Below are 14,095 nucleotides of genomic sequence, written 5' to 3' on the forward strand. Positions count from 1 at the left end.
CTGGAGACAAAACCAAACCCACAGTCTGTTGCCTGGCTCATCACCAAGGAATAAAGTTTACCTAGCTTATAGGGAAATTAAAAGGATATGACCTCTCAACTGGATATTACCCGTATGCCTCCAAGGCCTCCATGTCCTCCACTCACACAGAAGCAGGGCTTGCCCTGGCAGTGCAGTGTTTGTAAACTTCTTGCTGTTACAGACACACTGGCAAACCCCAGGGCAGCAAAGTTCCCGAGCTGAGGTGCAGCTGAAGGGAACATGCCTGCCACTGCAATCATGTCCCCTCCTGCAACACTTTTCCTGGCAGAGTGTTTTTGATAACATTTCTGAGTTGTTTCTTGCAGACAGCTCTGGGGGCTGACCTTCATGACACAAACTAAGACTCGCAGATGTTCTCATGTTTACTTGGCTACCAGTTTTAGAGGAATGTCTACATGCCTCCACATGTTGTACAGTGCTGATTGTGTTTTCATGGCATAGGGCCATGTTGGGGGTCACCCTCAGTGCTTTCCTACAATAAAAACTTGTGGAAATGTCAGTCACCCAATCTGTGCCTTCCCTCTGCTTTCAGCAGTCTTCCCTGGCGGGCGGCCATGAGCAGGGTGCAGGTTTGTGGGATGTTCCCGGGAGGTGCCTCAGCTGTGCAGACACAGCACTGCACAGCTCTAGGAGCAGAAATAAAATGTGGCATGTCCAAAGCAGCCTAAAGAGGTTAATGATCACATCAATGGGAAACAGTGTCCTCGTGCCTCTGATTTCTTTAGTAAATTTCAGTGTAAGTCATAAAATGCATGGATGCCTGCATCCAATATATGAACCATGTTTCTTTCTCATAAAATACACCTAAAGTTAAAATGTATTTTACTCTGAAATTACCTAGGAAAATGTAACTGATATCAAGTCTTGGCGACTTAATGAGATACCAGTTTACTGCTGTCAGCAGCCAGTCTGATGAGATACCATTTTACAACCACCAGCAAATCTGGAGGTGGTGGTTCAAATCGATCTCCTTTTGGACCATAAAATTCAAAAATATATCTTAGTCTCTGGAAAACACAGTATAATCAAACAAAAATCAGAAGTGTACTTTGTTCTCTTTGTAATGCCTTCTGTTTTCTCCTTCTGTGTCTGGAGATTGCTGAAGGTCAGTTTTGCCTCAGTTTCTACCAGCAAGACTGGCCTTCAGGAATCCTAGGTCCCAGGGCTAGGCTGGAAGTCTGGAGCAAGGAAGATGTACCTTTAGTGGGAGAGCATCAGGTCAGGGAATACTTGAGCAACCTGGACATTTGCAAGTCCAAGGACCCTGGTGGAACACACCCAAGAGTGCTGAGGGAGCTCACAGGTATGGTTGTGAGGTCACTATCTATAATCTTTGCTCAGTCATGACAACTGGGAGAAGTGCCTGAAGGCTGGAGGAAAACAAATGTCACTGCTATCTTCAAGAAGGGGAAGAAAGAGGACCTAGGGAGCTATGGGCCAGCCAGTCTCACCTTGATCCCTGGGAAGGTGATGGAACAGCTAAGACATGTGAAGGAGAAGAAAATCATCAGGAGTAGTCAGCATGGATTTACCAAGGGGAAGTCATGCCTGACCAGCCTGATAAGCTTCTATAATGAAATCATCGGCCTGATGGATGAGGGCAGGAGCAGTAGATGTTTTCTTCCCGGACTTCGGTAAGGCTTTTGACTCTGTGCTTCATAAGATCCTCATAGAGAAGCTGTCAAAGTATGGTCTGGATGGGCAGTCAGTGAAATGGATTGAGAACTGGCTGAATGACCAGACCCAGAGGGCAGTGGTCAGTGGCACAAAGTCTAGTTAGAGGCCAGTAGCAAGTGAATCACCCCAGGGGTCAATGCTGGGTCCAGTCCTGTTTAATTAATGAGCTGGATGATGGGTAGAGTGCACCTTCAGTAAATTCGTGGATGATATTAAACTGAGTGGTTGATTCACCAGAGGGCTGTGCAGCCATCCAGAGGGACAGTGAGAGCCCAGAGAGGTGGGCTGACCAGAATCTCACAAAGTTCAATGAGGAAAAGTGTGAAGTCCTGCACTTGGGGAGGAGAAACCCCAGGGACCAGGACACGCTGGGGACACCCATCTGGAAAGCAGCTCTGGAGAAAAGACCTAGGAATCCTGGTTGCCCAGAGAGGTTTTAGAGTCTCCTTCTTTGGAAATCTTCAAAAGCCACCTGGACATGGTCCAGGGCAACCTGCTCTAGGTGTCCCTGTTTGACCAGGGGTTGGACCAGATGACCTTCAAAGGTCATGCCCAACCTGAGCCATTCTGTGATTCTTTGATTCTGTGGTTATATCATTCTGTCATACTGTCATTTTGTCACTCTGTCTGTCCAGCCATGGCCGTGCCTATGAGCAGCACAACGGTATCTGCTAGTCAGCCCTGCAGATTTGATGTTCTTGAAATATCTCCCCAAACTCCATCCTGCCCCAGTGCAGCACCACCTCCTTCAGACACCCCTCTCCGCCATTCAGACCCCTGTGTCTAATTGAGGCAGCACCCGGTTTTAATAGGAAGTCTGAACAGTATTTTTTTTTTTAGATCCTAAATTGTTTTCAAAGGGCTGGTGCATCATTCTCACCCCCCTCCAGCCCATCCAGTGCTGCTCAAGAAGCAACTGGGACAGTCTTTGCAGCCTCCAGAAGATGGTGCCCTGCTGTTAGGAAACAATGCTGCTAGCAGCAGTCATTCCAGTTCACTGGCACAATGTCACACAAAACGGTTTGTGTCTGTCAGCACATTCCTGGAAGGTCACAGTGAATGATGAATGCTCCTGTGTAGGAGCTGTAGAGGTTTTTTTTTTTTTTTTCCTTTTTTCTTTCTTTCCTTTTTTTTTTTTTTTTTTTTTTTTTTTTTTTTTTTTTTCCATGAATTGCATCACTTGGCGGCCTCTTGGCTTCATTCATTTGACTCCTGTGGTTACAAACCTTTCCCAATTGTTGTGAGCCTGCTTCCTCCACAGCCCCTCTGTGGCCAAAGCAGGATATTCATGACTGACTGGCCTGGGGAAGCTGGATAACTTCCAGCTACTTTCCACAGCAGAGTTGCTCACTTCCCTCCCCCCGAGGTCTGAAATATCCTGTGGTTCTGGTTAGCTTTCTCTCCGGATGCACATCAGCTAAAGCATATGCATCATCATGTGATACCCAAGGTTGTTTCGGTGCAGCTAATTGTCACAGAGGCTTTATTTAGATGCCATGTATAAAAAGATGAGTAAAGCACTCCAGTGCGAAGCCAGGAGGATATTAGATTTGATCCTGAATGAAAAGCTGATTTTCACTGGCATGTAGCACTGAGTTCTCCACTGAGCTTTGCACATATGTCTAAGATGTTTAAATAATTCCAATAAACTATGATGTCATCTTTGCAGCTCTGCTGCCATTTCCTATGATTTGGTTCATGATTTTTTTCCCCTCTGAGTTACTAATTGCTCATGAAGCTCGTGCAACTGAATGGGGCTCTTCTATTTTTTCACACTCCCTCCCCCCCCCCATCATTCACAAAACACAGACCTTCTAGTTTTAATTGGGGAAAAACACCTACAGCCAAATTCAGCATTACTTCTCAATGGGAATTTAGCAGCACCTAAGTAGCAGCAGTCACTCAGCACAATCTAACCAGCCACACTGAATGGTATTTTGTTGATGTGGGGAGTGTCTGGATATGGAGGATAGGTCAGCAAAACCCATGGCAGAGTAAAATCAAAAGAGGAACACCCACATGTGCAAACAATGTTCATGGGCTTGTTTGTGTGGGCAGACATGTCCTTCAGAAGCAGGCAGACACGTTCAGTGGTCAGGGCTGATTAACAAGTACGTGCCTTTTTTTCTTTTTTTTTTCCTCTTCCCTCCCCCCCCCCCCCCCCCCCCCCCCTTTTTTTTATTATTATTTATTTCTGCTTTTGGTTGCACAAATGCAGCAGGGAAGAGGTTCTGGGAGAGGAGTGCTGGGAGCCCAGCAGTATGTCTGCCCTGAATGGTGCCAGGTCTTGTTCTCTGCCTGAAACCACCATCTGGCAATGTCCATGCTGTTAAAGTCTCTTTGCCTTCAAGATATGGTAGCTGCATCAAATCTGGCTAGCAAGTAGTTCCTGCTCTAGTGTAGCCCCTGCACTATGCAACCTCTCTAGAAGTGCCCAGGAACTGATGGGAGGTTGCTGGCTGTGACACTGGCTAGGTTTGGAAATGTTCCTGGCATTGCTGTAAGTATTTATCAGTTCAGATGATGGGGGTCTGTGACTGTGTCCTGGCTTTACTCAGTCTGCTACTATGGATAGGGCTGGACAGACTCCTGTAGGCTATGCAGGATTCACCTGTAGGCCTGTTCATCTTTATTTTGGATAGAAGAAAACCATTCCTGGGGAGGAGAAACTGGACTGGGACCTGGTGGGAGGGAGAAGATGTAAGGTAGATCCTCATTGACAAAGATAAAAATGTCTGGAATTTGGTAGGAGCCTAAATAAAGCCAGAGAGAAATAAATTCAGAGGCCAAATGACTCCTTAGGAGGCAAAGCTTGTGAACTTAACAAAGTAGGAAATATTTTCCAGAAAGATGCAAGGATCCACATGCTGCCAGATTATTGACACAGAGGGAGAAACAGTTGAAACTTCAAGATTTATTTTTTTTTTTCCTCAGCAGCAGCAAATAAGGACATTTTGCAAAAGCTTTGGTGAAGACAAGCAAACTGCTATCTGATAATGGCTACATGTTGCAAGGAGTGAGATGAAAGGAAAAAATCTGTGAAATTTGAGGACATTTCATGCTTTATACATTTCCAGAGATTTCATCAGATCTTTCAAGTTGTCAGAGAAATGTCAGGAAATGAAGAACCAGAGGTTTTATGCAATTTATGGGGATTTTTTTTTTTTTTTTAAATTACTTGATTCAGAGAAAGTAATTGGAACTTGTTTGGTTTTACTTAGATTTCATGAAATCCCTTGGTGTAATTATTTCTCCTAGACCAAGGCCTGCATTTACAGGCTTAGATTTATTTGACACTTGCCTTTATACAATCCAAGGGCTGTTCCATCTACAGGCACGCAACCAACGTCAAAACCTTCTTTGAGCAAAGGTCATTTCAGATCAAGTGAGCTCTTTGTCAGCATCACTAATAGCTTGATAACAATATGTGGAAGCAGGTTTGCCAAGAGACCTAACAGGATAGAAGTCACTTTTTTCTCTTTCCACTGTAACGTTGCTTGGTGTTGCTAAATGGAGTTGCTAGGAGCAACCTTATCCTGTGTGTTTTTGTATCCAGCCATGGTGGATTGCCCTGTGTGGGACTTATGAACAGCACAAAGAAATAAGGATGTCTGCAGGGTTTTGGATGGCTTGCAATGTGTTGTAGAGGTTTGATGGAGATCCATGCAGATGTGCCGTAACCAGCAGGAACAGCTCAGTTGTGCCCATGCAAGCTTTGCCACATGCCCACACACGGATGCTGGGTTTGTAGTTGGTGTCTGCAATTCCCATGCTTTTCATAAGTTATCTGTGGCTCTATTCTGCCCATCTGAGGACAGAAGATCCTCAGATCTTGCCATACAGACACGATACTCCCAGTACCCTTGGGAGGAGGAGATGCCACTTGGCAAAGAGCAGTAAGAAGGGCAATGGTGCTGTCTGCATCTCGTCTCTTTTGGGTGGTTCCTGTCTCCAGCAGCTCTAACAGAACTATCTGTATGCTTAGAGATAAGGACTATGGCTCATGTGACTGCACAGGAGAGGAAAGCTCCTCAGACATTCATTTTGTGCCTGTTAAAGAGGAAACCTCAGAGTGCCCTTATGCAGCCAGAGGAGCCTGTAGCAGAGAAGATAAGGAAAAGCAGCCTCCCGTCTTTCTCAGTGCAACACAGCCTGAGTACTTCCAAGTCATAGTGTGCTCTCAGCCCTGACTCATGGAAAATGCCTGCTGACATGTCACAGGAACCCGGGATAAGTCACTAAGGACTCTGAGGATCTTCTCAAGATATATTATGACATGCACATTGCATCTTTTGAGCACGAAGGACAATAAAACTTACCCAGCATCAGTTGAGTGATGTCAATATGCACTCATCATTAGGATGGAGGGAGGGAAGGGGTTTAGCACATGCACCCACACATATGAGTAACAAATTAAAACTCCTGAAATTCTTCAAAGAAGTTGATTTGTTGTGAACTCTGGGAATCGATCCATGCAAATAAAAGCTCACAGTTTTTTCTTTTGATTCTCAGCAAAAGACACTTACACACCAAGGTGCTGAGCACTTAGAGTTATTAAAGACAGAGACTTCAGCTCCTACAGACAGTGCAACTGGAGTTTCACTGGCTGTCACAATCAACAGGGGCAGCAGAGCTACTACAGGGTGATAGGATGGTTTCCTCTGCCATGGACCATAAGCATCACTGGCAGAGGAAGACAGACTGCGGCTGTGTCTTCAACTGTATTCCCAGATAAAAACCCATGCTTTGTTTTAGTTTTGTTCTTCTGAGACCCCTGAGAGGGAAAGACCAGGACACTGTGGGATGTATGTGAAAACTATCAAACACAATTCTCAGTAACCAGTACTGTAAGTCTACACAAATTCAGCATTGAAGTCAATAGGAGTCTTTTTAATGGCTTCAGTTAGGCTCAGATTTTTACTCTAATTGTGTGCCTACGCAGGGTTTGAAGATTGAGATTCATCCACCTAAATATAGGCATCTGATTAAGGTGTCCAGGATAGATCAGTACAAAGAGACAGATGCAGGCAGATTGTGGGTCAGACTATCCCATCCCACACAGTTAACTGTTAAGAGTCATTAGCAAGATTAATCTTCTAATTTGGTGCCTTGAATAGTGCCTAAAGTTAGTGGGCAGAACAGGTTGAAGCACCTAAGCACCCAACTGAAACAATGGGAATATTATTGCATAATTTTCTTGTGTAGTGTTCACTAAGATTAGGGTGGAAATGTGCACATGTTGCTGGATCTGTTGGAGAGGCGAAGAAAGAAGATGATGAATTAGAAAAATCAAAATTAAAATAAACTTTTATTTTTATGCTTTATACTAATGTATCTAGAATGTTAAGAATTTATCACCTGAGATAAAAGACTTAATCATTACTAAACCCTTTGGCAATTGTTTTAATAACATTAATCAAGATGAGCTCATTTAGTGCTAATGGGGGTGTTTTAACTACTTTTATAGGATTTTCACTGAAATTCAGAATTAAATAATTGGGCCATTATTCTAAAGTGTTTTCATCATCCCTTAGGGAAGTCCCCAGTTTCTTGGCTTTCATCTGCTTGGTTTTATTTCCTGTCAAGCATTAATTCTGATTGCCCTTGACAGTTTGGGAGCACCCCCTCCCAGTTATTAATCTGACCCTCTTCTGGGCAGTCTGAGGTTGGTTGCCCCTGATAATCTATTTTGTAAATGCAGTCATGGGCAGGAAAGATTTAAAAAGGCACTAAATGAGTGTGGTGATGGATGATGAGACAGGGAGGATGGAGACTGCCGTTGGCTAAAGGCTCCAGTGAGTTGAGTTTTCCCAACATCCAGACTGGATGTGCAGTTGGTTAATTAATTGTCCATTTCTGCATACAATATTACCTTAAGCATGCTTAGCTCTTATTAGAGGCTGGGGTCTTTGCAATCTGGAATGCAGGGGCACATGCTGAAGGCTTTATGGAAGGAAGGGACGGAGTTATGGACTCAATTCAGTTGTCTGAATTTATCCTCTTAGTGGCAGATGATATGCCAAAACATGTCTAAAACACCCCTTAACAATCAGAATTGTAATGCAGAATGTACAGTAGACCCTTGCTTTCCTTGAAAAGTGGTTAGATGTCTTGGTTGTCTGAAACAACACTAAATGTTTAGGCAGCTGTGTTGAGCCCTAGGCTTAGGAATCCATTTGAGATTAGGACACTCCATGTGCCCATGTATACCCATCTACACGCAAGCTAGGTATCTAGACTCACATTAGAGTTAGTGGAGATCTAGTTAACGCACTCATCGAAATCTAGTGAGCAATTTGGCTGCTTAGCCACTAGCTGTCTATCGTAAGGCAATTTGAATCACCCTCCAGACTCTGGTGACTGTACCGAGTAGATCTCTGCTAAATACAGCGAGAACTTGGACGCCTCAGGCTCAGTTCAGCTGACTAACTATTGATGCCTAGTACCATGGTAGCTGCTTTACAGTTTCCTGGCTGGCCTCCAGCTTTATCTTCAGAAGAGGCAGGTCATATCTGCCAACCTGATGTGGTTGTCTCAGACATCCAATGACACCTGAAAAAATTGCAAGAAGGTTATATGTGGGCACCAAAGCACTGCCTTTTGTCATGGATAATAGGGTACAATACATGAAATCACTTCAATACAAAAGCTAAATTTCTCTGAATCATCCATATAATGATATGTTCATTTAGATGACAGCTGTATTAAAAGGTTTTATTTAACCTGGTAGGAAAGCCTGCATCAATCATTCCTAGTGTTGATAATCACAGGAGACATTGCCATTTCAAACTCACCCTGCTGAATTGTCAGGTCATATTCTACTAGCTTGTTTGGTACTTCACATGTCTAAGCCCAAGGACTAACAGCAAAAGGTAACTGTAACAGATTTAAACATGAAATAATACATTATTTTTTTCATATTAAACTAACTTTATGCACTGCTATTTTCTATTTTTCTCACAGAAAAACTGAAAGTTTCTTGTCTCTTATTCCATTATGGTGACTGAAAATAGTACAGGGTGGTAGATGGATAAGTATGAGGTAAAAAAGAGAAAGAAAAAATTTCCATTGTATAACTTATCTTGAAAATAATCTCTGAAAACTTCTTTGTTTTAAAAGATTGTTCTCAGTGTAAAGATCTTACTCAAACCATGGTATCAAGAGCAATAAACAACCTACATTACATACAGCAGAATTTCACTTCTGTAAGTCCCATTTTCCAAGGAATTATGTGATAATGCAGATCACATTTTGTAACCACAGTTTTTATCTCTTGCAGCTTGTACATTTTGTATGATTTTAACTATTGGTAAATTACTTAACATTTCAGATAAATTTAAAAATTCCTGTTTTTTATTCACAGAAAGAAGTCAAACAATTACACTGAGGAACTAATGACTGAGAAGAGTTATTTTCAGGATAGCTTAATCATTGGGTAGGGTTGTTAAGATGTCATCTTTTAACTGTGCCATGGAGGCATCTCTATTTTTGTCCACTTCATGTTCCCACAGATGGGTCTCAGGTTTTGCAACATGCATTGGGCATGGTTTATGGCCATGCCAAATATATAACGAGTGTGGGACCCAGGTAAAAATATATGCCATGTATCCTGTTTACTCTTACACAATTATAATAATTCAATCCTCTCCACAGGAATGATGCAACAGGGTTTCCATTCTAGGACATTAAGCTCTGCCTACATGTGATGTATGCCCTTTGTTATTATTCAGGGTCTCACTGTTGCAGGCTGCAGCTGGCAGACACTTCCATGTCTGCACTTCAGCTGGATGCTACAAGTCTAACAACGCTTACTGCATCCAGTCCTTGCTGGGGACACTTATTCATGTCTTCTTCAGGTCTAACATCATTCAAGCTTCATCTCTGCCAGAACTGAATAAGGATTTCAGGATTTCAGTTATGGAAGATAACCAATGCGAAAAATGAAACTGAAAGATTGACACTTCTGGTGTTGTTAATTCGTGGCACTATTGCACCAAACACCAGTCAAAATGGCCATAAAGAATCGTGTCTTGAGAGGCCAATTTTTCATGACTAACCCTGTGGGTTAGAGCAGAGGAAAAGCAGCTTGATTAATTGTAACATTTGTTTTCATTTAATAGATTCATAGGTTTCCAGGCCAAAAGGGAGCACTCTGATTATCTAGTCTGACCTCATGCAGAAGAGAGGCCGCTGAGTTCCACCCAGCGATTCCTGCACAGGCTGTGCAGTTCTTCCATGGTCCATAAGGAAACCCTCCAGCCAGCTATAGAGGTAAGCATTACCTCATGCAGTTTACTGGGTCGTATCCTGAGCTCATTTTACCAGCTTGTAAATTCTGAGGAGTCTCCTTTGCCAGCTCAGGGCTTACATGGGTGGAAGTGAAATCAGAATTTGGCTCACTACTCCTCGCAGTGTGGTAGATGGTGAAAAAGTTTCTTTAGTACACTGAATTAAAAAAAAAAAAAAAAAAAAAAAAAGTGTAAGATTTGTATTTATGACACCTATTGCACTGTACTTTTTTGACTGAATATGGGTTCAGTAGAGGTAATGGCCTTTGGTCCTATAATGAATTTTGGATCTGTTTAGCAGACAACGAAGAAACCTGAATACTTGTATTGCAGTTTATAAGTGTCTCTGACCTTCTGCCTTGTAGACATCAGATTCACCCCTAATCCTGCACCGAATCCAGCACTTCTAATGGTATCAGAGCAAATAATCCAAGAGATTTCATTTAAGAATCCAGCACATCCTTAAGCACTTCTTTTAAAGCACTTTTAGAAGCTATGTGCCTACCTCTAGAGAAGAAAATGTGAAAAGAATGACATTATACACTGAAAATCCCTGAGAGTAGTCAAATTGCATATTTATCTTTACTGTTAAAAGCAAACCCAGCATATTTTAAACACAGCTCAATCTAATGTGACAAGAAATGAAACAATTCAAGTACAGTCACCGTTCAAGGTAGTATTCTGCTGCTCAGAAATACTCTGCATCTGTGCATCTACTTACAGCTAAATAGCAGACAAATATTGTTACACTGCAGTCACTGGAGAAAAAAGGGGCCAGGACAGCTATGCTTGTCAATCAGCCTATTGGTAGCTAAATCTGGGTTTCTGCCAGCCAAACTTTCCAAAGCCTCTATTTGTCTGAGACCATCCAGTTTCTTTGATATGCACAATTTTCTGTCCCTATATTCTGTATGTTGTGCATTATACCACAGTCTTTTTCAGAAGAAAAGGACACAGTGCCTTTAAGCACTAAGACTAAAGTGAATATATGGAAATCATTGCATTAACAATACTTCCCAAGTGATACTCTCTAATATCAGAAAAAATTGTTGCCATAGTGACTGGCCTGACCTGAAACAGTTCAGCTGATGCTGAGCTTCCTTTTCCTTCCCCCCAGAAGGTACCAAAAATAATATTTCAGAAAGAAAATTCTTTTGATTAGGTAATAGCAATCTCTTACAGCCTGTTGTTGGTACCCCATTGGCTTATTAACACTATCAGTTAGAAAAAGGACAGTTTAACAAAAAGTACGTTGAAAATTGGGTTCCAATTTTAACTGAAAATTATCTTTATAATAGGAAGTTTTGGTCACCCATCTCAGGACACCATCTAATCTAACATTGATGAATGGAAGTGGAGAGTTCAAATGTTCACTAAAAATGCAGTAATTCCAGTAATGGATGAGTTTAGCATTACCTGCCCACAGATAAGCTGGACAGTGGCATGTTAAAGCTTTCTTTGATCCTTAAAAACTTGGTTAATTGGTCTCATCATTAACAGGCATTTTACTTTAATCCTCTACTGGATTAAAAGGTGATCTTCTCATGATCCTGAAGTGATAACAATTTTGTTGAAAATTTTCTTTTCTTTGAAAGGGATGCTGAGAAGAAGGAAATGTCAAAGAGTGACATCCCTCATGCTGCTTCAGCTGCCTGCTGGAGCATGTTGCTTTAATGGCTAAACAAGGGCTGAAATCCACAAAAGGTCACAGGTTCCTAAGCAAATGTTTAAAGGCCAAGAATGAAAATCACAAGGCCCACACTCAGCATGAGCTATGCTTTCACTGGTTAAGTCTTCTAGGCATTTAGGGAAAGACTCCAACTATTTTCTGTGATCCAGCTGCCTAAGGTGCATGCCTGAGTTTCCTAAAGGCTGTAAATTGAAGAAGCTTAGGTATGTAACCTGCAGGTGAGGGCAACCTATATGGAAAAAGTCAGCCACACTTCTTCCCAGGTACTCAGACTTACCATAAGGATTCATATATTTTGGACCTAGGTGTTAAGCTCTGCATCTCTGAACAGGGAAAGGAGGGACTGAATGTGGCATAGTGGGCTTCACTTCAGCGACGTGTTCCCATGCCTTTTTGTGGCACATTTTTGGGTATACTTATGGCAGGAGAAACAACTAACTTGCTCTGTGTTCTTGGTAAGTTGTCTCATCTCTCTAGGGTCTCCATTCACCAACAGTGATAAGAGGGGATTCATTAGGAGCTGCTCAAAATACTTCCATTGAAACAATGCAAAATTAGGTTCTTGGCTAGTTGAGCAAAGAAACTGATGAAGAACTTCTGCATTCTTTTTTATTTTAGCCTTTTTTGGTTGAAAAAAAAAATTGACTTTCAACCATGTTTATCTTACAATACCTTTGCTTTGCTAGATAATTTATATATATATATATATATATTTTTTTTTTTTCTTGGAAAATGTCATTCTGAGCAGCAATATTTATATAAGACATTTCAGAAACTAGCAGCAAAAGATGATCTTGAAGTGCAACAAGCAGTAGTGTTATAACTTGGGACACCAGAGAGACAAGAGCTGTAGGGAGAGTATGTCTTTCAGTATATCAACTACATAATTCAGAAAAAAAAAAAAAAAAAAAAAAAAAAAAAAAAAAAAAAAAAAAAAAAAAACGACCTTCCTCAGATCTCACTAACTTACAGAAAGGTCCTCGCTTGTAGTAAAGGACAAACAAGTATGTCTTCAACTTTTCCAGAATTGCTCTCCAGAGTCTGTAATTGCTCTCTTTCACACACACATACATACACAAACAAGTTTAAAAACCACTTATCTTGCACCAGTCTGCATCTGCCAAATACTATGTTCTCTGAAAGGTTACAAAGAAACATGGGATTCCTCTTACTTCAACAAGTTAACTGACTTTGACAGCTAAATTTTCCCCTAAATATGTTTAGAACTTCCTTTATATAGAAGTGTGAGTCATTCTGACAGCCTTAATTTGTACTGAAAAATGAATGTGTTAAACTTATTAGCCATTCAGGTTAGAAAGACTGTAAACAGTAGATTGATGACATTTGTACTTCATGTACTATACACTATGTGCCTACAAAGTGAGAATACAAGAGACAGTGAAAGGCATGCTGAAGATCTGCTAGAAATCATGTCCTAATCCCCTTCTTCTCTTGACTTAATGTTTCCTTCCTCTTTCATTTTCTGTAATGAGGAGAATATGTATGAAAAGATGGACCTATTTTAACTGCATCATATTCATGGCAAGCATATGCATATTTCCAGCAGAACTAAACAACTAAGAATAAATATAGCAGTTCAGTAGAATTAATAAAACACTGCATGATAAAAAAAAAAAAAAAAAAGACTTCCCCCCCACACCCTCAAAAAAAACCCAAACAAAACAACAATGGAGTCTGAAGACCCATCCATTGATTCTAAGGAGATGTTGAAGTTCAAGCCTTTGTTCAGCAACCTTGAGGATATCTGGGTATGAACTCTCTGGCTTGGTTTCTGTGTTAAAATATGCCTGACTTGTAAATAAGACAGACAATGAAAGAGAAGGGACAATCACCATGTCAAGAGTGATTTAGTTGGGAAATATCCCAACCTCTCTCTTCTCAGAGGTTTAAAAAAAAAAAAAAAAAAAAAAGCAGCGTTCTAGAAGGTGATTCAGAGGTGAAGCCTGACTCAGTTGCTCATAAGCCTCCTGTGTATTGTCAGATGAGCTCTGGGTGTGAGCTGGCACCTGAGCCCAACCTGCACACACCTGTGTGATGACCTGTTTGGGGAGAGAGAGCAGTTTCCCCAGGCAGGGAAAGTCAGGCAGGAGAGTTCATGCGCTATCTCCAGGCTTTGAGACTTTTGAGACTGCTGGCCATATATATGCATATATGGTCTCAACCATAGCTACCAAGGGTGGTGCAGGTATCATCTCAGAAAATGAAAGTAATTTTTAAGCTTTGAATAGTCTTCTAAATGAATAGATCTCCTTCAGAGTTTACTACTGGTAACATGTAAAACTGGCAAGTTAATTTAGATGTTGAAAGTATGAATAATGGTAGGAATTACTACTCTCATAATCGAACAGTGGATAAAGTCATGCAGTTTGAGAAGACT

Source organism: Aythya fuligula, chromosome 3 (assembly GCF_009819795.1).
Source record: "Aythya fuligula isolate bAytFul2 chromosome 3, bAytFul2.pri, whole genome shotgun sequence".
NCBI classification, from domain to species: domain Eukaryota; kingdom Metazoa; phylum Chordata; class Aves; order Anseriformes; family Anatidae; genus Aythya; species Aythya fuligula.